The 24,379-nt window shown below is 44.8% G+C and overlaps 1 long non-coding RNA gene and 1 other non-coding gene across 4 annotated transcripts in view; both read left to right on the forward strand.

Annotated features, from left to right (window-relative positions):
• Positions 1–24,379, forward strand: part of LOC127490298 (uncharacterized) — an 85,956-nt gene that overhangs the window by 38,382 nt on the left and 23,195 nt on the right. The gene's annotated exons all lie outside the window — the stretch shown is intronic.
• LOC127490434 (small nucleolar RNA SNORA73 family) lies at positions 7,349–7,551 on the forward strand. Its single transcript, XR_007918385.1, has one exon. It is a non-coding gene; the product is annotated as a small nucleolar RNA SNORA73 family (small nucleolar RNA).

The following is a 24,379-nucleotide window of genomic DNA, read 5'->3' on the forward strand; positions in this document are numbered from 1 at the left end:
GTTAGCCACACTCCTGTTGAGAACTCTATTTCTACTAAGCCACCGAATGTCAGTCTGTAGCAGGAGAGTTACGTGCTTTTTGCGCAGGTATTCACACAGTTTTGAAACCATTTTTGGGGGGACCAGTGCTGTGGCCTAGCTGGTTAAGTCTCCACCTGCAGCACTGGCATCACATATGCGTGCGGGTTTGAGTCCCAGGTGCTCAACTTCTGATCCAACTCCCTGTTAATGGCCTGGGAAATCAGTAGAAGATGGTCCAAGTCCTTGGGCCCCTGCACCCATGTGCAAGACCCAGAAGAAGCTCCTGGCTCCTGGCTTCGGATCAGTGCGGCTCTGACTGTTGAGGCCAACTGGGGAGTAAACCAGCGATGAAAGACCTCTCTTTCTCTCTGTAACTTTGCCTCTCAAAAAAAAACTTTTGAGTGAATTGTTGTCTGTTTAAAGAAGTCAACCATGTATGTCACATCATCTAAACATTTAATAGTTCTTCTTTGATAGGCTCTGACACCAGCAGCTCTCTGTGAGAAAACTATGTTATAAACGAAGTCAAAATTTCCTTTGTTCACTTTGCTTCTCCTGGAGCTAACCATTGGTGGACCCTGCCAGGATGGATACCCATATAGTTCTTCCGTTCCAGACATGAAGACAAAGCAGTGCAGCAGCTCCCCCACTTATCTGCAGTTTTGCATTCACTAGCTTTACTTACTCAGGGTCAACCGTGGTCCAAAAATATTAAGTGGGGAATTTTAGAAATAACCAGTTCACTCATAGTTTAAACTGTGCAGTGGTGAGAGTAGCATGATAGGCTTTCATGCAGTCCCCTTCCCTCAAACCTGGGTTGTGAATCATCCTTTTGTCCAGCATATCCAGAGTACCCATAAATGCTACTCCTCCTGTTGGTCACTTAGTTGCCACGTGGAATGCGGGCTCCACTGTCATGGTATGGTTTTGCATTATTGCAGTAATCATCATTTTGCCTAAGAATGGCTCCAAAGTACAAGAGTAGAGAGGCTGGCAATTTTAATACAGTATTTTGTAATTGTTCTATTTTATTATTAGTTATTGTTAATTTTTACTGGGCTTAATTTATAAATTGAATTTTATATAGGTCTGTATACATAAGAAAACACAGAATGCATAAGGAGTTCAGTGCTGTCCATGGTTTTAGGCAGCCACTGGGGGCCTGGGAATGTGTACCCTAAAGATAGGTGGGAACTACTGTAATGAATCTGTGCTTATTTAGGGCAGATTTTTGCAATAGAAAAAAAAGTTCTTGAATTGTATCTTATTTAAAAGCATTAAAAATATGATGATATAGGCCGGTGCCGCGGCTCACTAGGCTAATCCTCAGCCTGCGGCGCCTGCACACCAGGTTCTAGTTCCGGTCAGGGCGCTGGATTCTGTCCCGGTTGCCCCTCTTCCTGTCCAGCTCTCTGCTGTGGCCCAGGAGGGCAGTGGAGGATGGCCCAAGTGCTTGGGCCCTGCACCCGCATGGGAGACCAGGAGAAGCACCTGGCTCCTGCCTTCGGATCAGCACAGCGGCCATTAGAGGGTGAACCAACGGAAAAAGGAAGACCTTTCTCTCTGTCTCTCTCTCTCTCTCACTGTCCACTCTGCCTGTCCAAAAAAAAAAAAAAAAGATGATATGACATTTATTGGTAAAAACTGTTGACTCATCAATCTTCAGAGATAACTAATTATTTCAGTTGTTCACACACGGCTTCTTGAATGTAATGTCATGTGTCATTAATATACCAGCTGATCTGGTAGTTAAACACAGGCACCTTTTCATTTTTTCATATTACATCTTGTGGTAGCATTTTACTCCCTCTGAGTTCAATGCTGCCATTCTATGTTCTCACCATTGTATGCTCCTTCCTTTGCTAGACAGTAAATAACTACTACTAAATCACTTGCTTCTTGAGCCTTTACAACTGTGGCTTTGCTTTTTTTTTTTTTTTTTTAACAAAAGTTTTACTATTTTTTTCAAGATTTCAGTAACAATTGAAGATAATCAGCCCCTTTACTTATTAAATGGCAATGACTGAAAGTTAAGCATCTTTTGTTAAGAGCCTTTGCAATTTGACTGGAGCCATTACTGAATATGAAAGTGTTTACCACAGACAATGCTCAAAAGAAAAGAACAGTGTGGGTTCCAGCATCCCATTCCCTAGGATGGAAACTTCTTTAAAAGACTGGAAAACCTGCCATCAACCCTATCACAAAGGCCTGTAGTCCTGTGCCCAGAATCCTTCCCTTCTATCTCATACCTGATCTTCAAAACTCACCATGCTGGATAATTAGACATATTTAAAAACACAAATACTAATAAAATACACAGCAATAGAACATAATAAATAACTACATGCGAAAAAATACCCCAAAATGTGAAATCTTCACAATTTATGTCTAACCTACACAATCAATGCTTCTAGTAATTATTGCTTGTAGCTAAGTGACGTGAATGGCAGCAGTGTTATAAGCATTAGGGGGCAAGGGAGAAATTGGGAACGCTCTGTTCAAAGTACCTGTACAACCAAAGAAACAGTATAGTATCACTTCAAAGTAGACTGAGAACTGTAGACTCCAAACTATGGACACCACCAAAAATTTTTTAAGAAGAAAGACAGTTGCTACACTATGAGAGAAAATGGAATCATACAATAAAATAGAGACTGTGGAAAAGGAGTTAAGGCAAATAAGAAATGTAGAACAAGAGCAGTGGATGAAAACAAGCTGAAAATGGGGCCAGTGTTGTCGTGCAGCAGATTAAGCCACCTCCTGAGACACCAGAATCCCATTTGATCAAGCGTTCAAGTCTCAGCTGCTCCTCTTCTGATCCAGCTCCCTGCTGATGCACCTGGGAAAGCAGCAGAAGATGGCCCAAGTGCTTGGCCCTGCTACCCACATGGCAGACCTAGATGGAGTTCCAGGTTCCTGGTTTTGGCATGGCCCAGCCCCAGCCATTGGAGACATTTGAGGAATGAACTAGTGAATGGAAGATCTCTCTCTCTGTGTAACTTTGAGTTTCAAATGAATAAGTAAATCTTAAAAAAATTGGTTCAGGCGCTACCATCATGCCATAGCAGATTAAGCCACCACCTATGTGGGATGCTGGTATCCCATATGAGCTCCAGGCTCCTGGCTTCAGATCATCCCAGCCCCAGCTCTGGCCGTTGTGGCCATTTGGGTAGTGAACCAGTGGATGGAAGATCTCTCTCTCTCTCTCTCCCTTTGCCTCTCTGTAACTTTGCCTTTCAAATAAATAAATAAATAAATATTTTGAACAGATAATTTCCATCTAATCATTGCTTTCACTGCATCCCACAGATTTTTATAAATTGTGCTTTCTTTTAAAAATTTTCATTTTATTTGAGAGAGATAACGAGAACAATCTTCTGTATGATTCGCTGGTTCATCCCCCAAATCCCAACACTGGAGCACGGTGAATCTGGGAGCTCCCATGGGAGTGGCGGAGACCCAAGTACTTCAGCATCACCTGCTGCCTCCCAGGATGTGCATTAACAGGAAGCTGGAACTGGGAGTGGAGCCGGGACTCAAACTCAGGCACTGTGAAATGGGATGCAGGCATCTCAAACAGTATCTGTTTTTTAAAAAATGTATGTATGTATGTATCTGAAAATCAGAGTTAACAGAGCGAGATCTTCCATCCGCTGGTTCATTCCCTAGATGGCCGCAACGGCTGTGACTAGGCCAGCCTGAGGCTAGGGGCCAGGAGCTTCTTCCGGGTCTCTCCCAAGGACTTCAGACATCCTTTCCCAGTACTGGCTGCTTTTCCCAGACGACTAGCAGGGAGCTGCAGGGGAAGTAGAGCAACTGGGACATGAGCTGGCAGCCATATGGAATGTCATTATCACAGGCTGTGGTCTTACCCACTATGACGGACCCCCAAACAGCATCCTAACCACTACATTGAATGTCCAACCCAGTTGTATTTTAATTTTTATTGAGTTCAAAATATTTTAAAATTGCTCATCTCCTGAGACTTCATCTTTGACCATTTTTTGTTTAGAAGTGTATTATAGGCCAGCGCCGCGGCTCACTAGGCTAATCCTCCGCCTTGCGGCGCCGGCACACCGGGTTCTAGTCCTGGTCGGGGCGCCGGATTCTGTCCCAGTTGCCTCTCTTCCAGGCCAGCTCTCTGCTGTGGCCTGGGAGTGCAGTGGAGGATGGCCCAAGTGCTTGGGCCCTGCACCCCATGGGAGACCAGGATAAGCACCTGTCTCCTGCCATCAGATCCGCGGCGGCCATTGGAGGGTGAACCAACAGCAAAGGAAGACCTTTCTCTCTGTCTCTCTCTCTCTCACTGTCCACTCTGCCTGTCAAAAAAAAAAAAAAAAGTGTATTATTTAACTTCCAAACATTTTGGGATTTTCCGGATATCTTTCTGTTACTGATTGCTAGTTTAATCCTATTGTCATCTGATAGCATACTAGGTTGACCTCTATTCTTGACCCAGAACATGGTTTCTCTTGCTCAGTGTCCCATGTGAGCTTGAGAAGAACATATATTCTACTGGATGAAAGATTCTATAAATGTCAGTTAGATCAGTTGATTGACAGTACTGTTCAGTTCAACTCTGTAATTACTGATTTTATGCCTGCCAGATCTGTCAGTCACTGAGGAAGGGGTGCTGAAGTCTGAGTACAATAGTGCATTCTTCCATTTTTCTTGCAGGTCTATCAGTTTTTTCTTCTCATACTGTATTTGACATTTTGTTGTCAGGACCACACACATTAAAGACCCTTATGTGGTTTTTTTTGAGATTTTTTTGTATATTGCTCCTCTTTTTCCTGGAAATTTTTCCTTGAAGTTTTCTTTGTCTAAAATGAATGTAGTGCTCCGGCCTCCTTTTGACTAGTATTTACATGTTATATAATTTTCCATCTCTTTGCTTTTAATCTGTGTCTTTATATTTAAAATGTGTTTCTTTTAAACAAAATTTGGTTGGATCTTATTTTTTTTAATTAATTCTTTATTTACTTAAGATGGAGAGAGAGAGAGGATCTACTTGTTCACTTCCCAAGTGCCCACAATGGCAGGGATTGGACCAGGGCCAAAGCAGGGATCCTGGAACCCAGTCCAGGTCTCCCATGAGGGTGACAGGAACCCAATTACTTGAGCTGTCATCACTAGACACTAGACACTTCTAGAGTCTGCCTTCATAGGAAGCTGGAATCAGGAGCTGCAGGAGAGCATTGGACCCAGGTACTCTGATGTAGGATGTTGGGGTGGGGGAAGCTTAACTGTGAGACTAAATACTCTCTCCTTTTTTAAAAAAATATGTAAGCTCTGGAGACTGGCATCATGCATAGCATGTTAAGCCGTCAGCGATGTGCCAGCATCACATGTGGGTGCTGGTTCAAATCCTGGCTGCTCCACTGCCTATTCAGCTCTCTCTAATACCCTGAGAAATGCAGGGAAGATGGCCAAGGTGTTTGAGCCCTGCCACCAACACAGGAGACCTGGAAGAAGCTCCTGGCTTCGGCCTGGTACAGCCCTTGCCGTTGTAGCCATTTGGAGAGTAAACCAGCGGATGGAAGTTCTCTCCCTCTCTCTGTGTAACTCTTTAAATGTTTAAATACATTTTTTAAAAGATTTTATTTATTTATTTGAGAGGTAGAGTTACAGACAGTGAGAGGGAGAGACAGAGAGAGAGGTCTTCCTTCCGTTGGTTCACTCCCCAGATGGCTGCAACGGCCAGAGCTGTGCCGATCGGAAGCTAGGAGCCAGGAGCTTCCTTCCCAGTCTCCCATGTGGATGCAGGGGCCCAAGCACTTGAACCATCTTCTAATGCTTTCCCAGGCCACAGCAGAGAGCTGGATTGGAAGAGGAGTGGCCAGGACTAGAACCAGCACCCATATGAGATGCTGACGCCGCAGGCGGAGGATTAACCTACTGCGCCATGGCGCCGGCCCCTATAAATACATCTTTAATAAAATAAAATAATATACTTTCATAATTTCTGTCTTTTAATACTTATATCATTCACAATTAAAATTATTAATAAAGTTGGATTGATACTTATCATATTTTGAACTGCTTTAAAGATTTATTTATTTATTTGAAGAGCAGAGTTACAGAGAAAGAAGAGACAGAGAGAGAGAGAGAGAGAGAGAGAGAGAGAGATCTTCCATCTGCTGGTTTATTCCCCCAAATGGCTGCAATGGCCAGAGCTGGGCTGATTCGAAGCCAGGAGCCAGGAGCCAGGAGCCAGGAGCCAGGAGCCAGGAGCTTCTTCCAGATCTCCCTTGCAGGTACAAGGGCCCAAGGACTTGCGCCATCTTCTGCTTTCCCAGGCCACAGCAGAGAGCTGGATCGGAAGTGGAGCAGCCAGAACTCAAACTGGTGCCCATATGGGATGCCAGCACTGCAGGTAGTGGCTTAACCCACTACGTGACAGCACTGGCCCTTAGACTGAAATTATACCACTATAAATGCATGTTTTGGAAAAGAAGAAGATATAAAATTAATAATCTAAGCTTCCACCTTAGGGTACTAGGGGAAAAAAAGAGAAAATTTTATTAAAATTAAGCAGAAGAAGATAACTTATAAAAATGTGGGCAGCAAACATCGAAATTGAACAGAGGATATCAATAGAAAAAGAATCAATGAAACTAAAGCTGGTTCTTTGCAAATATCAGTGCAATTATAAACATCTAGTTAGGCTCACCAAGAATAAGAGACGCTACACATTACTAATAGCAGAAATGAAGGAAGGATATCACTCTTGATCCCATGAACATGAAAAGGGTAATAAAGGACTATTAGGCTGGCGCCGCGGCTCACTAGGCTAATCCTCCGCCTAGCGGCGCCGGCACACCGGGTTCTAGTCCCGGTCGGGGCGCTGGATTCTGTCCCGGTTGCCCCTCTTCCAGGCCAGCCCTCTGCTGTGGCCAGGGAGTGCAGTGGAGGATGGCCCAGGTGCTTGGGCCCTGCACCCCATGGGAGACCAGGAAAAGCACCTGGCTCCTGGCTCCTGCCATCGGATCAGCGCGGTGCGCCGGCCGCAGCGCGCCGGCCGCAGCGCGCCGGCCGCAGCGGCCATTGGAGGGTGAACCAACGGCAAAAAGGAAGACCTTTCTCTCTGTCTCTCTCACTGTCCACTCTGCCTGTCAAAAAAAAAAAAAAAAAAAAAAGGACTATTACAAATAATTATAATCAATAAATTTGATAACTTAGATGAAATAGGCTGATTCCTTAAAAAGATACAGTCTGCCAAAAGAAACAGGAAATCTGGGTAATCTGAACAGACATCTATTAAAGAAACTGAATAAATAATAATCTTCTGAAGCAGAATGCACCAGACCTAGAATTCACTTATGTTCCAACGTGGACACCCTGGGAGGTCACTCTCCCCGGGCTCTGTCCAGGTGGCATAGGGGAGCACAGGGCTCTGCCCGATGATGTACAGTCCCTTCCCACGCTGTTGGAGAAGAAGCGGGCCTCAAGTCTGTGCCTGCATATTCCTACAGCTTCCCAGAGTCCTGTGGACAATGACTGGGGAGACAAACCATGCAGGAAACAGTCTAAGCATGAAAAAAAAAAAAAAAAAAAAAGAATTCACTTATGAATTCTACTAAAGTTTAAGGAAGAAAGTATACCATTATCTCTATAGTCTCTTCCAGAAAACAGAAGGAAAAAAGAGAAAGAACATTTCTTCGTTGAGGCCAGAATTATCCTAATATTAAAGCCAAAGATATAAAAAAAGCAAAAACAAAACAAACAAACAAACAAAACAATACAAACTGATATCTCTCTTGAACATAGGTGTAAAATTTCCCAACAAAATATTAGCAACTCAAATCCAACAATGAAAAAACAATTATACATTATGGTTATTTTTGCCCATGTTATATTGCTATAACAGAATACCACAAAGTGGATACTTTGTAAACAATAGAAGTTTATTCATTTCATGGCATTATTAAGGTGCTTGCATCTGGTGAGGGCCTTCTTGCTGTATGGCATATGGCATATGGCAGAGGGCACTTAACGGCAGGAGATTGCAAAAGTATACAGAAAAAGACAGAGAAACCTTTCCTACACTGGGTTACTCTCGACACTCATGACAGCAGAGTGGGACTGGGCCAGGTTGAAACCAGGAGCTTAGAACTCATTCCAGAACTCCCACATAGGTGTCAGGAACCCAAATACTCGACCCATCATCTGCTACCTCCTGCCTGTTAGCAGGAAGCTGGGAGCAGAAGCACAGCTGGACTCTGCTGTGGGATGCAGGAGTCCTAGGTGGAGCCTTAACCATCACACCAAACGCCCACCCCAGGATACACAGTGTTTTAATGTGGAAGTCATCATCATAACAATTTTTTTTCACTTGTTGGTTTCTTGCAATAATGAAATAGTGGGATCAAAATTAGAGAATGGATTAATTGTGTCATTTTTATACAATGAAAAACCAAACAGCAGCTACAATATATCAGAGTTGTTGTGATCTACATGAATTAATATGGATAAACCTCAAATATATATATCCATATTTAATATTTTCTAATATGTTCATGGAAAATAGAATTTAGAAATTAATTTTTTGCAAAACCAATTTTGAAGTCCTTGCATGTTTTTGAAGCTCCCTCATATTTGTAAATATTAATCAAGCTGTAAAGTTTGTACCCTTTGCTATATATACCTTGTCATAGTCGATTTCTATAAAAAAACACCATGAACTGGATGGATTGTGAACAGCAGGAATTTATTCCCACAGTTCTAGAGGCTGGAAAGTCCAAGATCAAGGTACTGGCAGACTCATTTTCTGGTGAGGGCGGCTTCCTCGCAGACAGCCATCCTCTCCCTGTCTCTGCACGTAGCAAAAAGGGAAAGAGGCCTGCCTTTGGCCTCTTGTAAGAGGGCTACAAATCCAGTTCACAAGGGCTGTGTCCTCATGACCTCATCACCTCCCAAAGACCCCACGTGCTGATAATCTTGGGGATTAGGATTTCACATATGAATTTTGTGGGAGTACAGGAGGAAATAAATATTGAGACCATAGCACACTTTCATTAAAAAATGGATAATTTTTTTTGTTTTTTTGTTTGTTTGTTTTTATATTTTATTTAAGGTATTCAAGTTTCATACACAGATTTAGGAACATAGTAGTACTTCCCACCCTACCTTCCCTCCTGCCAACGTTCCCACCCTTCTCCCTCCTCCCTCTCCTATTCCCACTCTTAATTTTTACAAAGATCTATTTTCAGTTAACTTTATACTCAAAAGTTTAACCCTACACTCAGTTAAGAGTTAATCAAATAGTATAAAAAAAATGCACTGTTCCTCAACAGTAGAGACAGTGGCTATAAACAATCATCAAATCTTAAAATGTCAATATCACTCCTATACATTACATTTTAGGTACTCTATTAGTTACCACAGATCAGGGATAACATATGGTATCTGTCTTTTGGGGACTTGCTTATTTCACTAAGCATAATGGTTTCCTAGTGCATCCATTTTGTTGCAAAGACAGGATTTCATTTTTTTTTAACTGCTGAGTAGTGTTCCAAAGTGTATATAAACCATAATTTCTTTATCCAGTCTTCAGTTGATTGACATCTGGGTTGATTCCATATCTTAGCTATTGTGAATTGAGCTGTAATGAACATGGGGCTACAGATAGCTCTTTTGTCTGCTGATTTCACAAAAATGGATAAATTTTTGAAAGTTTGCTGAGTAGGTGTGGGGAGTTAGGTACACTGCTGGGTATGCTATAAATTGAAAGCAATCTTTTGAAAATATCAGGCAATATATAATGTGCATTAACTCTGACATCTTTTCTCCCACTAATGCCATTTTTGGTAAGAAAATTTTCCAATAACAGGAAAAAATGTAGAAACCACTTGCACAAAGATGTTTAATACAACATTATATATAAAAATGAAAACCTGTAAACAAACCAAATGTCCAATTATTGCAGAAAGTTTTAAGTAAAGTAATATAATAGACCTACATAAAGTCTTTTAAAATTATCTGGCAACTTTTCCAAGTATGTGAAAAATTATATCAAAAATAATGTAAGTTCCAAAATCAGAATGCAAGTATCAGATATCAAATGATATCAATTATTTATTACTATGTACTAACTACTTAAAACTTAGTGGCTTAAAACAACCATCCTTTATTTGTTCACAATTCTGTTCGCAATTTGGGCTGGGCCCAGCAGGATAGTTCTTTGGTTTGCCTACCTAGGTTACTTCCCAGTGTCACTGCAGTCATCTGGTGGTGGCCTTGGGTTGGATGGTGTAAGAAGGACTTGCTCTTAGGTCTGGTGTTTGGTGCTGGCTGTTTAGTCTGGTGTTTGATGTCTGGGCCTTTCTCTTTCCCATGGTCCGTCATAACAAGAAGGCTAGTCTGAACTTTTTCCTGTGATGGTGGCAACATTGCAAAAGGGCAATCTGTTGATCAAGGCCAGTCACAGGGCCAACAGAAATTCAAGAGGAAAGGCAACAGACTGCACCTCTGGGTCACATTGCACAGGGGGCCATGAATAAGGCTACGAGGAATATGTGACCACAGTCTCATCCATGATTCACAGTGATTCATAGCCAGTCCCCACATGAACATGTAAATCATATGTAAATACACTGATAACTTTTGGAGAGAAGCCAAGGAGGGAGGGGGAACTGCAGCAAGGTGTTTTATATGACTTTCTCCCCACAAAATGGTCAGTAAAATTTTTATGAACTAAGAAAAAAATCTTACATACCAAAATATGTTCATTTGACCACATTAAATGGGAACACAGAAGACTATTTTGTGTGCAAGCAGTGCTCATAAAAAAACACCAGAAGAGTAACTCCAGCGTGTCGGGTTCCAGATTTAGTGACAGCAGACACGCCAAGGACCAGATAAGCTTTCCTGGAAGCTTCACACAAAAACTTTTTGAAGGATTTTCCACAGTCGGTTATACAAGAAAATACTACCTACTTGTCTACAAGCAAAAGCTTTTGTTTCACCTAGAACTTGAAGTAGCATTGTCCTATGCTGCCAAAACGGGTCTCCCTACTCCGTGGTTTCAGGTTTCTTCCACTCAATAAATCTGTCCTGACTTACTTTTTTTTTTTTTTTTTTTTTTGACAGGCAGAGTGGACAGTGAGAGAGAGAGACAGAGAGAAAGGTCTTCCTTTGCCGTTGGGTCACCCTCCAATGGCCACCGCTGCCAGCGCGCTGCAGCCGGCGCAGCGCACTGATCCGATGGCAGGAGCCAGGTACTTCTCCTGGTCTCCCATGGGGTGCAGGGCCCAAGAATTTGGGCCATCTTCCACTGCACTCCCTGGGCACAGTAGAGAGCTGGCCTGGAAAAGGGGCAACCAGGACAGAATCTGGCACCCCGACCGGGACTAGAACCCGGTGTGCCGGCGCCGCAGGCGGAGGATTAGCCTAGTGAGCCGTGGCGCCGGCTGCTGACTTACTTCTGAAAACTTTGTGCTTTACATGAGTATGATACACATTATTGGGGTCTCTTTTTTTAACCATTTTATTCTGATTTCTTCTTGCCTAATAGATGCCTAGTTCTTCTTTGAGACATAAAGATGTATAGCTCTTAAAAGTTAGCTGCTGTCTCTGCCCCTCTTGGTCACTGTACCCTCATCATTGTGGGATCATCCAGGGTGGAAACTCTGGAGTTGGCTTCATTCCTTCTCACTCTCCTGATAGCATCCAGTTGGCTTCCTCAGCCCGTGAATTGACCTGGGAAAAGTCTCTTCTGGCTGCTTCTATCCTGACCTCCAGGAGCCTCCCAGGTCGGCCTTGATCCACTGTCATCCCTCCACGGTTCCTTTTCATGCCTCAGACTGCCACCTGTAGTACATTCACAAAGCAGACCTGTGCAGATAACCTGGTGAGGAAATTGAGTACCATGTGTCTTTTAGGCTCTGTCTTCTAGACAGAAAGGGATCTCTTTGTTTCCTTCCCTGTTCTTTGAAGCCAGGGCTCTGGGGCTGAAGGGTTAGGGACCAAGTCCAAACCTTTGGAAAGTCAGGTGGAGAGGCTAAGGGTTGAGACCATGGTTATGGTGCAATGGTTCCCGCTCAAAATGTGGTCTGCAGACTGGCAGTGCTGGGAAGTGTGTAGAAATGCACCCCAGCCTAACGAGTAGGAATCTGCAACTTTAATGATGTCCCTATGTGGTTTGCACCCATACTAAAGTTAGGGAAGCATTGTAAGGAATCCCCCTTGTGCACCTCTTCAAACCCTTTTGTTGCTCCCCCTCTTCATGGAGGAACGACACTAGACCCTGCCTAGGCTTCATATCCGAGTCACGGCACCATTATGTCGCTCCCCCTCTTCGTGGAGGAACGACACAGGACCCTGCGCTGTTCTTTTGTCTGCTCTGCCCTCCCCGGGTTTGCTGCTGGTTCTTCCCGGGTTGGCTACCGACCCTTCCACCTCCGTGGAAGGGCGGTTCCCCCTGCCACATTCCCCACTTCCGCAGGGGAGCGGCACACCGCCGGCCAGCCCTCTCGGGGGCTGCTCAGATGTTATCCGGATGTTCCCCTTAGATGTTCCTGGTGCATGTTGTCTCTCTCCTCCTTTATAGTCCTCTTCCACCAATCCCAACTCTGCTACCCACACGCTGAGTACGCTGCTCTCCTCCAATCAGGAGCAGGTCCTACAGTTTATTGGTTGAACTGGAGGCAGCTGTGTAGAAGCTGTTTCTCCCTTCTCAGCGCCATATTGTGGGAGAGCAGATGCATAGAATAAGTCTTAATTCGAGTAACAGTCTAGTCCCAGTTGCTCCCCACACCTTTAAATTCTTGCCGTGTCCCCTCCTGCTGCAGCAGCAGCCAGCTCTCGCATATGTACACCTGTCACACATACATTGCCTGGCTCTCTTGCCTTCATTTACAACCTATTGTTCCTGCTCCTGGGCCAACTTCTCAAATAGTCTTGTACCCAAGTCGTTATTTCAGGCTTTGATGACCAGAAAACTGAGGGGGGGTCCCAGGAAGCGAGACAGCCGTGCTCTGGAGCCAGCTCAGTTACAGCTGGTGGGGGTCAGGAAAAGCCCAGGGCGCAGGCAATGGTCACCATGCCTTGGGAAAATGTAGTTGCTGGGTTACCTATTTTCAAGGTAGGGCCAGCTTCATGGGCCTGTGATCCATGCAGGGCTCAGTGCTCAGCGGGATCCTACCTTTGGCTTAATGCTCAGCTGTAGTCATCTTGGACATTTTAATGACTTTTTTTTTTTAACTAAAGTGTTCTGCATTTTCATTTTGCACTGAGGCCTGCAGTTGCAGAGCTGGCCCTACCCGCAGGGTAGGAAGAAACAGCCAAATTCAGACCACAGGCTGAAAGAGTCTTCTTTAGGACGCCCATAAGCTCTCAGAATGCATCAAATTCTGCTAGGGTTGGTGGGGGCTGGAGAACTCCCCTCCACAAGGCCAGTGAAATTGTGTTTTATTTTGTCAGCTCTGGAAAATGGGAGCCAAAGCCAATTTGATTTTATTTTGGAACTCAAAGGAATGTAACATTTCCTGCACTGCAGTGCTGCACAGGTACTCCTTACTCCTTCCATGAAGATACTATCAGGTCATTCTTATGTTTAAAATTTGATAGTGTTAGCACTGGCATTGTGGCATAGCAGGTTAAGCCACCACCTGAGATGCTGACATCCCATATGGACAGTGGTTCATATCCTGGCTGCCCCACTTCCAATCCAACTCCCTCCTAATGGCCTGGGAAAAGCAGTAGAAGATGGTCCAAGTGGTTGGGGCTCTGCGCCTACATGGGTGACCTGGAGTGCTCGCTTCGCCAGCACATATACATGGGAGACCTGGAAGAAGCACCTGGCCCCTGGCTTTGGCCTGGCCCACTCCTGGCCTTTGCAGCCATTTTGGAAGTGAACCAGTAAATAGAAGATCTCTCTCTCTCTCTCTCTCTGTGCATATCTCCCCCCCCCAACCCCGTAACTCTGCCTTTCAAATAAATAAACCATTTTAAAAAGTAAGATTTGAGTGTTTCTGCAGTACCAAAAATGAAAGTATAATCCCTGTAGTAAGGCATTCAACGTTCTGCAAGGTTTAATACCCACTAGTTGGGCCACCTAATCCTCTCTTGGAATTAAACACTAGTTTAATATAGCAAACTCCAGCAAATGTTCCCTCCACTCTTGTCTCCCATTCACCTGGATTCTGTATTACTCCTGTCAATCACTAATATTTCTTCTGCACATCCAGAAACTTTTAAAATTTATACAAGTCAATACTATGCCCTTTGCTTCCCCTTTTACACAAACAGTAGCATACTGTACCTATTCTGTTCTGACCTATCCATGCTTTTACTTATGTTTACTGCCCTTGGTCTAAGATACTTTTCTATTCCATCTCCATCACTAATTTAATTGTAGCCCACTATTTGATCTAAAAACATGACAGTTTCCATGGGTAATCTAATAGATTTAATTAATTTTTTTTAAAGTTATCCTTTCTGAAGTCACTTTCTAATGAGGATTACTTCTTGGTTTTTTTGTTTGTTTGTTTGTTTGTTTGTTTTTTAAGATTTATTTACTTGAAAGTAAGAGAGAGAGAAGGAGAGGTGGAGAGAGAGAAGTCTTCTATCCACTGGTTCACTCTCCAGATGGCCGCAACAGCCAGAGCTGGGCCAATCCGAAGCCAGGAGCAAGGAGCTTCTTTCGGGTCTCCCACGCGGGTGCAGGGGCCCAAGAACTTGGGCCATCTTCTACTGCTTCCCAAGGCCATAGCAGAGAGCTGGATTGGAAGTGGAACAGCCAGAACTCTAACCAGTGCCCATATGGGATGCTGGCACTACAGGCAGAGGCTTTACCTGCTACACCACAGCGCGGGACAGCACCAGTCCCTAATAGATTTAATTTAAATAAGACCCTTCCTTGATCTCTTTATTCTCCTAGAAGATTCTTCCTGTTCTTGCCAAAAAGCATTTTATTCTATTTTGCCTATGCTTCTCATCGTTTAATATTACCCTAGTCTGACACTAGGTTTGTCATTGTCTTTTATTTCTATGTTACACACGGCTCTTCTCAAGAGCAATAGTTCTTCTTTCGCTGTCCCCACCACTCTCATCGTTAGCACAACCTGTGCACATTTTATCAGCTTTCTCACTCACTGCTTTGATAAACAAAGCACGAAGTCACGTGGGCGTTGCAGCTGGTGTTGCTTTTCCAAATGTGTTCGTCCTGTTCTACTTTTAGTTCTTGATGAGGTTGTAATGATAGCAGTTGTGTCACAGATCGTGTTCTCTAATCAGGTGCCCCATAACTAATCCATGTTATGAAAGCTTGTGATGAAGTCCTTCTCCCTCAGATGGCCTCTCCTGGTCCAGCAGAGTGCATGTCCCAAAACAGTTCTGGGCCCACAGCCAGAAAATTCAGTGACCAAAAGGGAAGAAAAGAAAACCATCCAGAGGCCAGCGCTGTGGCATGGCAGGTTAAGCCTCCGCCTGTGGCACCTGCATCCCATATGGGCGCTGATTCCAGTCCCAGCTGCTCCTCTTCCAACCCAGCTCTCTGCTATGGCCTGAGAATGCAATGGAGGATGGCCCAAGTGCTTGGGCCCCTGCACCCACATGGGAGACCTGGAAGATTAGCTCCTGGCTTCGGATTGGCCCAGCTCCAGCCATTGTGGCCATTTGGGGAGTGAGCCAACAGATAGAAGACCTCTCTCTCTCTGTCTCCCTGTCTCTGTCTGTAGCTCTACCTCTCAAGTAAATAAAATCTAAAAAAAAAGGAAGAAAGAAAGAAAGAAAGAAAGAAAGAAAGAAAGAAAGAAAGAAAGAAAGAAAGAAAGAAAGAAAGAAAGGAAGGAAGGAAGGAAGGAAGGAAGGAAGGAAGGAAACCATCTATTTAGAAAATATTTGGATAAGGATTCTGATTGTTCTAGCAGGGTTCATGTGCCCATCCTTGGACCAGTCACTATGACCAGAAGGATGGGATAATATTATTGTCTTAATCTGGGTCCTTGCCCATTCCAAAACCAAGAGCTAGGTTATTAACAGGAGAAGCTTGGCAGTGAAGACATCCTGATAGACAAAACACTAACTACTCATAGTACAGAAAGATCAGATTGTACCCCCATAAGCAGGTGCAATTAGTATGTTTTGATGAAAAACAAACTAATTTAAAAGAATACCAACTACTACTCTATGTTGAGCTAACCAGATTCCCTTATCTGCATCTTCACCTACTGGGTTTTGTCTTACCCCTTAGGTAGTACAAATATCTGTTATATACATATTATACAGAGCAATCCCTTTTCCTTAAGGAAACCTCACGTATGTTAACACAGGGCACAGGTGGCCTCCCTGTCTCTTCCCTTCCCCAGCCAATGACCATACTGCTGGTTTCTTCCTTTGTTTCCTGCCATTCATTTCTCTCCTTCTCTGGCCCTACCCATACCCAGAGATTCAGCCCTCCCTGGGTTTTGCCTTGGTCCTTTTGTCTTCCTCACTCTGCATGTTCTCCCTGGGTCTATGACCAGTGCCCACCACTCTATCACTAGCATGTGCCACCAGCATTCCCTATGCTTTCTAAGTCTGATGCTAGGCTTTTTCTGATAGGCTTTCCTCTGTCCTAGTTATAAAATCCTGAGGCACACTTGTTGGGGTCTTAAGCCTGAGGCTGGCCCCTGACCGGCAGGGAACAGTACAAGCACTCCCAGACAAGGCGAACGGGAGAGGTGTTCGACAGATCAAGCACACTGCAAGCACCCGTAAGTTCTGTCAAAGCACGAACTACTTTATTGAGGAAGCGTACAGGCTTATAAGGCTTACAAAAGACATGCACAGTAGGGGAGCCAATTAGCGAAAAGGTCATGCAGGCGTGGATGGACCACGCACAGGGGCATCTTAAGTATAGGGATCACGCACTGTCCACGTGTCCGGAACCAAAGTGGACCTATCCCTGCCGGTGGTCTGATCTTACGTAGCTTAACCTCGGCAGCCTCAGACACGCCCCTCGAACATCCGCCAGGCGCCATGCTGTAATGGAGGTTTTAGGCCATGCCCAACATTCTGTCCTAGTTATAAAACCCTGCAGCACACTCCTACTTAGGAATTCTATGAATTGTTTCATCCTTTGTATAAGTTACGATTTGCCTGTGTGCACAGCTTTAGTGGATGAAAAAGGCAGGTGGTTTCTGGGTGCAGCCCTCCACTCACAGAAGGTGGGAGATAGTTAAGCACAAGGCTGGCGCAGCAGCCCCAGTACCGCCCACCTCCTCCCCACAGAAGGGCACTGGGTGAATGTGAAGTGCAGCCCGAGGCTGGTCCTTAGATTCTCAACCCAGACCTCCTAGGGCCTCTTTTCCCCTGGCTCCTGACCCTGCAACCCCCTCCTGGCACCTTTCCCTCCAGCCTTGGACTGACCTCCTTAAAGCCCCTACATCCTTTAAAAATTGCGTTCAGAAAAACAATTTTACAAGACCAGCCGTCAAAAAAAAAATACACTATTGATTGCTTCGTCTTTCCTTGAGTAGGCGTCTCCTTTATTCTGTTTCTTCTATTTTTGTCTTGGGTTCACAGCTCCTGCTCCCCAACTCTGAAGAAATCCATCTGCCTTACCCCAGTAACCCAGAGCTGCCTATCCTCATCCCAACTTAGGTGGACAGAGCAGTCCCGTTCACATTGTACTCGGCTGCTCACAAATAGAAAGGGACACGTTAATCATACATGAGTTCATCATACTCTGTCTTTATGGAGTTTACCTTAAAGCAACATTAGGTGCACCAACAGTAAGAGTTATAGAACTTCTTTGAAGGGCAATTGGAAAATGGATAAAAAAAATCTTTAAAATATTCCTACCCTTTGACCAGGTAGTTCCTCTTCTGAAGAATTTCTCCTAGGGGCTAGCGCTGTGGCTCAGCAGGTTAAAGCCACGGACTGCACCACCAGTATCCCACATGGGTGCCAGTTCATGTCCTGGCTGCTCCACTTCCCATCCAGCTCCCTGCAAATGCACCTGGGAAAGCAGCAGAGGATGGCCCAAGTATCTGGACCCTTGCCACCTACATTGGAGACCAGGATAGAGTTTCTGGCTCCTGGCTTTATCTTTGCTGAGCCCTGGCCATTGCAGCCATTTGAAGAGTGAACCCATAGGTGGAAGATCTCTCTGTCTCTGTCATTCAGTCTTTCAAACGAATAAGTAAATAAATCTTTTTTTAAAAATCATGTCATAGAATCAAAGATGGTCTGAAAAGCCTAGTTGGAATCTCAGATTAGGAGCTTAGTTAAGTAGATAATAGTGGACTCGCATTGTGGCACAGTGGGTATAGCATTCCCTACGTGCTGGCTGGTGTCCCAGCTGTTCCACTTGCAATCCATCTCCCTGCTAATGGCCTGGGAAAAGCAGTGGAGAATGGCCCAAGTGTTTGGGCCCCTGCCACCCATGTGAGAGACCAGAGATGAAGCTCCTGGTTCCTGGCTTCAGCCTGCCCCAGCCCGGGCTGTTGTGGCCATTTAGGGCATGAACTAGTGGTTGGAAGATCTCTCTCTCTCTCGGTAACTCTGACTTTAAAATAAACATTAAAAAAATAGATAAATAGTATAGCTATACAACAATCAATTATATTGTAGGAAAATGTCAACTAAAATGCAAACATTTTCTGATTATATTGCCAAGTGTATGAAAAGCAATTTGCAAAACACTACTTACATGTTTCTCTTTAAAAGGATATGGGGGCCAGCGCCGTGGCTCACTAGGCTAATCCTCCGCCTAGCGGCGCCGGCACACCGGGTTCTAGTCCCGGTCGGGGCGCCGGATTCTGTCCCGGTTGCCCCTCTTCCAGGCCAGCCCTCTGCTGTGGCCAGGGAGTGCAGTGGAGGATGGCCCAGGTGCTTGGGCCCTGCACCCCATGGGAGACCAGGAAAAGCACCTGGCTCCTGGCTCCTGCCATCGGATCAGCGCGGTGCGCCGGCCGCAGTGCGCCGGCCGCAGCGGCCATTGGAGGGTGAACCAACGGCAAAAGGAAGACCTTTCTCTCTGTCTCTCTCTCTCACTGTCCACTCTGCCTGTCAAAAAAACAAAAACAAAAACAAAACAAAAAAAAAAGGATATGGGCATAGGCAGCGCTGTGGCTCAGCTGGTTAACGCCTTGAGTTGCAGCGTCAGCATCCCGTATGGGCACTGGTTCGAGAGCCGGCTGCTCCACTTCTGATCCAGCTCTCTGCTATGGCCCGGGAAAGCAGTGGAAGATGGCCCAAGTCCTTGGGCCCCTGCACCCGCATGGGAGACCCGGAAGAAGCTCCTGGCTCCTGGCTTCGGATCAGTGCAACTCCGGCCATTGTGGCCAGTTGGGGAGTGAACCAGCAGATGGAAGACCTCTGCCTCTCCTCTCTCTGTAACTCTGACTTTCAAATAAATAAATAAAATAAATCTATTTTTTTTTTAAAAAGGGTATGGGAAAAGTTCTGGAAATATACCCATGAGGACGTTAATTATAAAGTTTCTATATTGTCTTCTTGCTTGCTCATGCTTTCCTGTTTTTCTCTGAAAATCACTAATTACTTGGCAATCGAATGATAACACTAAATGATGCTGATTGCTAGATGGAAAATGGCCTCCCGTGAACAATGAATGGCCCTGCCATGCAATAAACAGTCACCTGCTTCCCCAGATGCACTAAAATTAGAGGGCTACACTGTAGGTCTCTTCTTTTGACACATAAAAAATTTATTTATTTATTTGAAAGTCAGAGTTACAGAGAGAGGGGGAGAGACAGAGAGGTGTTCCATCCACTGGTGTACTCCCCAGATGGTCCCAAGAGCCAGGACTGAGCCAGGCTGAAGCCAGGAACCATGGGCTTCATCCGGGTCTCTCACGTGGGTGGCAGTGACCCAAACACTGCTTTTCTCAGGCTGGAAGTGGGACAACTGTGACACGAACTGGCGCCTGCGTGAGAAGCCGGCCACAAAGGGGCAGCTGTATCAGCTACGCCACAGCGCCAGCCAGGGTCTCCTCTTCTGACAAAAGGAGATATGTTTTCAGAAACCTTCTCATTTTCATACCCGGACAGCTGGAGGCCCTGATGCAATCGCTGGGCCCTAATTCAGCAAATCTGTTTGTGAAAGGAATGAAGTCTGCAGACCTCACTCCCTGCAGAAAATTCAGTACTGCTTCCTTACAAAAAGTGCTGCCTATATTTAACTTCTGTAAGACATATGGCAGAATATGGTAAAGATTCCCGTGTATCCTAGATTCTCTCAATTCTAGCCTCCGTCTCCTGGTTTCGGACTATCGTACAGTGTAAAATCATTATCATCTTCGTCATCAGCAGCCATGCTGCTGAATATATGCAGCGAGCGTGGCATCACACAATGTACGTTATAGGTATTATTCAGGTTGAAATTCACAACCCACTTTGAAGCATTAGCCCCCGTGGTGCAAGTGCAAGTGGCTAACCTAGCATTTCTCTCCCCCATTTCCTAACAATACCTGGGAAGATGGGGATACCTCACCTGCCTACAAGTGGGTGTGAATTTTCAGTAAGTCACTACATAGGTATCACCAATGAAGTTGCTGTGCACATTGGGTACAAGTCTTTGTGTGGATATATAGTTTCTTTTCTCTGGGAAAAATACACAGGAGTGGAATGGCTGGGTTTCATGCAGGCATATGTTTAACTTTTTGTAGAAACTGGAAAAAGTTTTTTTCCAAAGTGAACATACCGTTTTACATTCTCACAAGCAGTGTGTGAGGGCTGTGAACCCTCTGCATCATTTGCAACACAAGGAATGATGAATTTTTAAAATTCTAGCCATCTTAGTGACTACGTATTGGTATCTTCTTGTGATTTTAATTTGTATTTTCCTAAGGGATCTCTCTGTGTGTAATGATGTGGAACACTGTTTAAGGTGTTTATTTGCCAACCAAGTATCTTCTTTAACTGTTGTTATTTGTTTAAAAGGCATATAGAATTGATTTTTTATACTGATCTTGTGTCTTACAAACTTAGGAAGATCACTTTTTCTAAACCCACAATAGAATTGGAAGACTATTAGATTCTCTACTTGGAATATCATGTCATCCCAAAGACAAAAACAATTTTACTTCCTTCTGGATGCTCTTTAGTTCTTTTTCTTGCTTATGGCGCTGGCTAGAATCTCTAGCATAATGACGAGTAGACAGATAAGCACTCAGTCACTCACCCTCAAATGTGATGGTGGATGTAGGGTTTTTGGATGCCCTTGTATCTAGTTGAGGAAATTCCCTTCTATTTCTCATTTTCGAGGAGTTTTTAATCAGATCCGTTTCTCCTGCCTCTATTGAGATGGTCATATAGCTTTCCCTTTCTAGTTTGTCGATATGATAAATAACATTGACTGAGTTTTGAATGTTAAAAAAGACCCTGATCGTCAGTCTCTGACGCTGGCATCCCCTGCGCTTTGGATCCAGCTTCCTGCTACTATGCCTGGGAAGGTAGCAAAAGATGGCCCAAGTGCATGGACTCCTACCACCCAAGTGAGAGACCCAGTAGAATTCTGGCTCCTGGCTTCAGCCTGGCCCAGCCCCAACCGTTATGGCCTCTGGGGAGTGAAGTAAGGGACGGAAGATCTCTCTCTCCCTCTCTCTGTCTTCCAGATAAATAAAATAAATATTGATAAATAAGTAAAGCAACTTGAATTCCTGGGATAAACATCATTTGCTCACAATAGATTACCCTTTGTAAGTACTGTTGGATTTGCTTTGCTAAGGTTTTGTTTAGAATGTTTGCATATATGTTCATAGGGACCATTTTTCAGTTTTCTTCCCCTATAGTCTTTGGTTTAGATATCAGAGAAGAGTTTGAATAATCCCAATATCATTTCCTCCCTAACTCTTTGGTAAAATTCACCAGAGAAATCATCTGGGCCTAGAGTTTTCTCCATGGAAAGCTTTTTTTTTTTTTTAAGATTTATTTATTTATTTGAAAGTCAGTGTTACACAGAGAGAGGAGAGGCAGAGAGAGAGAGAGAGAGAGAGAGAGAGAGAGAGGTCTTCCATCTGATGGTTCACTCCCCAGTTGGCCGCAATGGCCAGAGCTATGCTGATCCGAAGCCAGGAGCCAGGAGCCTCCTCCGGGTCTCCCACGCAGTTGCAGTGGCCCAAGGACTTAGGCCATCTTCTACTGCTTTCCCAGGCCATAGCAGAGAGCTGGACAGGAAATGGAGCAGCCGGATCTCGAACCTGTACCCATGTGGGATACTGGCGCTTCAGGCCAGGGCATTAACCTGCTGAGCCACAGTGCCGGCCCCTCCATGGAAAGATTTTAAACTATGAATTCAATGGATTTAATAGCTGTAAAATTCTTCAGATCATCTAATTCTTCTTGAATAACTTTGATAATTTGTTTCATTCAAGGAAGTTGACCAAGTCTAAGTTGCTGAATTCATTGAAATAAAGATGTTTATAATATTCTCTTATTTTCCTTTTAATATATGTAGTGTTACACATTTTACTGATGTGTGTGGTTTAAATCACATAATGCATTTTTAAAAATTATTTCATCATTATTTTCATTTAAAAAGTAAGCTTTGTTGGGGCCAGCATTGTGGCACTGCAAGTTAAGTCACTTCTCACAACACCAGCATCCCATATAGGAGTGTCAGTTTGAGTCCTGCTACTCCACTTCTGATCCTGCTTCCTGCTAATGTGCTGCAAAAGCAGAAGTTGGCCCAAGTCCTTGGGCTCCTGACACCCATGTGAAGACCTAGATGGAGTTCTTGGCTCCTTGCCGTGGCCTAGCCCAGACCTGGGTATTGTGGCCAAATGGGGAGTGAACCAATAGATCTCTGTGTGTGTGTGTCTGTCTCTCCCCCTCTCTCTGTCACTCTTTCAGATAAATAAATAAATAAATAAATAAATAAATATTTTTGTTAAAAAAAGTAAGTTGTCTTTTAAAGATATTTAAATAATAACTTAAAAGTTAAATAGTTTGGGGCTGATGCTGTGGTATAGCAGGTAAAGCTGCCGCCTACAGTGCTGGCATCCCGGGCACTGGTTCAAGTCCCATCTGCTCCACTTCTGATCCAGCTCTCTGCTACTGCACCTGGGAAAGCTGCAGAAAATGATCCAAGTGCTTGGGTCCCTTAACCCACATGGGAGACTTGGATGAAGCTCTTGGTTCCTAGCTTTGGTCAGTCCCAGCCCTGACTGTTCTGACTGTTATGGCCATTTAGGGAGTGAACCAGCAGATGAAAGATCCCTCTCCCTCTCCTTCTCCCTCTACCCCTCTCCTTCCCCCTCCCCCTCCCTCTCTGCCTCTCCTTCTCTATAACTGTGACTTTCAAATAAATAAATAGATCTTTAAAAAGTCAAAAAAAGTTACATGGTTATCATATAGTTTCCAATGCTTTTCAATCCTTTGTGTAGTTTTATATTTCTTTATTAAATTAAATTTTAGTTTATATAGAAAATAAGTGAGCATTATTTATAAGAGTTATTCATTATTTATTTAAAAGGCAGAATTACAGAGAGAGAGAGAGAGGAGAGAGAGAGAGATTGTCCATGAACTGGTTCACTCCTCAAATCGCTGCAACTGCGAGTACTAAGCCAGGCTGAAACCAGGAGCCTGGAACTTCCACGTGGGTGGCAGGAGCCCAAGGACTTGGGCCAACTTCCTCTGCTTTCCCAGGTGCATTAGCAGGGAGCTGAATCAGAAGTACTGCAGCTGGGACTTGAACCGAACCCAGATGGGATACCAGCAGTGCTTTAACCCTTAACATTTTTTTTTTATTTTTTTATTTTTTTTTTTATTTTTATTTTTTGACAGGCAGAGTGGACAGTGAGAGAGAGAGACAGAGAGAGAAAGGTCTTCCCTTGCCGTTGGTTCACCCTCCAATGGCCGCCGCGGCCAGCGCGCTGCGGCCGGCACACCGCGCTGATCCGATGGCAGGAGCCAGGAGCCAGGTGCTTTTCCTGGTCTCCCATGGGGTGCAGGGCCCAAGCACCTGGGCCATCCTCCACTGCACTCCCTGGCCACAGCAGAGGGCTGGCCTGGAAGAGGGGCAACCGGGACAGAATCCGGCGCCCCGACCGGGACTAGAACCCGGTGTGCCGGCGCCGCAAGGCGGAGGATTAGCCTAGTGAGCCGCGGCGCCGGCCTAACCCTTAACATTAAAAGGTAGACATTGAAGCCGGCGCCGTGGCTCACTAGGCTAATCCTCCGCCTTGCGGCGCCGGCACACCGGGTTCTAGTCCCGGTCGGGGCGCCGGATTCTGTCCCGGTTGCCCCTCTTCCAGGCCAGCCCTCTGCTGTGGCCAGGGAGTGCAGTGGAGGATGGCCCAGGTGCTTGGGCCCTGCACCCCATGGGAGACCAGGAAAAGCACCTGGCTCCTGGCTCCTGCCATCGGATCAGCGCGGTGTGCCGGCTGCAGCGGCGGCCATTGGAGGGTGAA

This window comes from Oryctolagus cuniculus, chromosome 2 (genome assembly GCF_051225735.1).
Source record: "Oryctolagus cuniculus isolate XC-2025 breed Fujian yellow rabbit chromosome 2, ASM5122573v1, whole genome shotgun sequence".
Taxonomy (NCBI): Eukaryota; Metazoa; Chordata; class Mammalia; order Lagomorpha; family Leporidae; genus Oryctolagus; species Oryctolagus cuniculus.